This window comes from Eutrema salsugineum, unplaced genomic scaffold, assembly GCF_000478725.1.
Source record: "Eutrema salsugineum unplaced genomic scaffold, Eutsalg1_0 scaffold_4, whole genome shotgun sequence".
Taxonomy (NCBI): domain Eukaryota; kingdom Viridiplantae; phylum Streptophyta; class Magnoliopsida; order Brassicales; family Brassicaceae; genus Eutrema; species Eutrema salsugineum.
The window spans coordinates 13,438,113-13,439,330 of NW_006256686.1; positions in this window are offsets into that span (position 1 = coordinate 13,438,113).

Genomic DNA, 1,218 nt, shown 5'->3' on the forward strand with positions numbered 1-1,218 from the left:
TTGGGTATATGGATGCAAATGGAGGGTTCGTGCTTCAACCGTTGGGAGCAGCAAATGTTTTTGGGTTAAGACTTATATTCGAGAACACACTTGTTCTGTGACCGTGCGATCACAACGCACCCGCCATGCAAACCATGAGATTCTACGCCGTCTATATAAGGACTTCGTGGGAGGTGTTGGACCAAAAGTCTTGCTTAACCATGTCGCCGAAGCTCTCACTAAACGATATAGTATCAAGGTATGTTCGGTATTTTTTTGTAACGTTCAGTAGATTTTATAAAACTTTAGGATAATTGTGTTAGGTAGATTTTTAAAATGTTTGGTAGATATAGTATTAAGGTTTGTTCGGTAGAATTTTATAACGTTTGGTAGATTTTATAAAAGTTTAGGTATGGTAGACTAATATTATGTCATGGTAGAGTTATTATCTCATTTGGTAGATTTGTATTATTTATGGTAGAATTATTATCTCATTTGATAGAGTTATTATCTCATTTGGTAGACTTATATTATTTCATGGTAGAACTTATCTCATTTGGTAGACTTATATTATTTCATGGTAGATCTATTATCTCATTTGGTAGACTTATATTATTTCATGGTATTCAGGTTGACTACTGGAAAGCACATCGGGCTCTAAAGTATACGCGAGAACTAGTATCAGGGACGTCTGAAAGCGGTTATGAAGAACTGCCGTCATACTTATATATGATTCGGCGAGCAAATCCTAGTACACTAATCAAGCTAGAAATTGATGAGGAAGATAGATTCAAATTTATGTTCCTCTCATTTGGTGCAAGCATACAGGGATTTCCCTTCATGAGGAAAGTGGTAGTTGTCGATGGTACGTTTTTACATGGAAAATATAAAGGTACACTACTACTCGCCACCACACAAGATGAAAATTTCAATATTTTTCCCGTAGCCTTTGTTGTTGTTGATACTGAGAACGATGAGTCTTGGGAATGGTTTTTTAGACAACTGCACCGTGTTATTCCTGATGATGAAGGACTTGCCATTATTTCTGATAGGCCGCATAAATCCATAGGAAATGCTATAGGGAAGGTTTATCCTCTTGCTAATCGGGGTATTTGTACATATCATCTGCATAAGAACATTATGTTGAAATTCAGAGGCGCTGAAACATTCAAGCTTGTTAAGAAGGCCGCCATAGCTTATAGAATACTCGAGTTCAATGCCCTTTTGCTCAGATCAAGA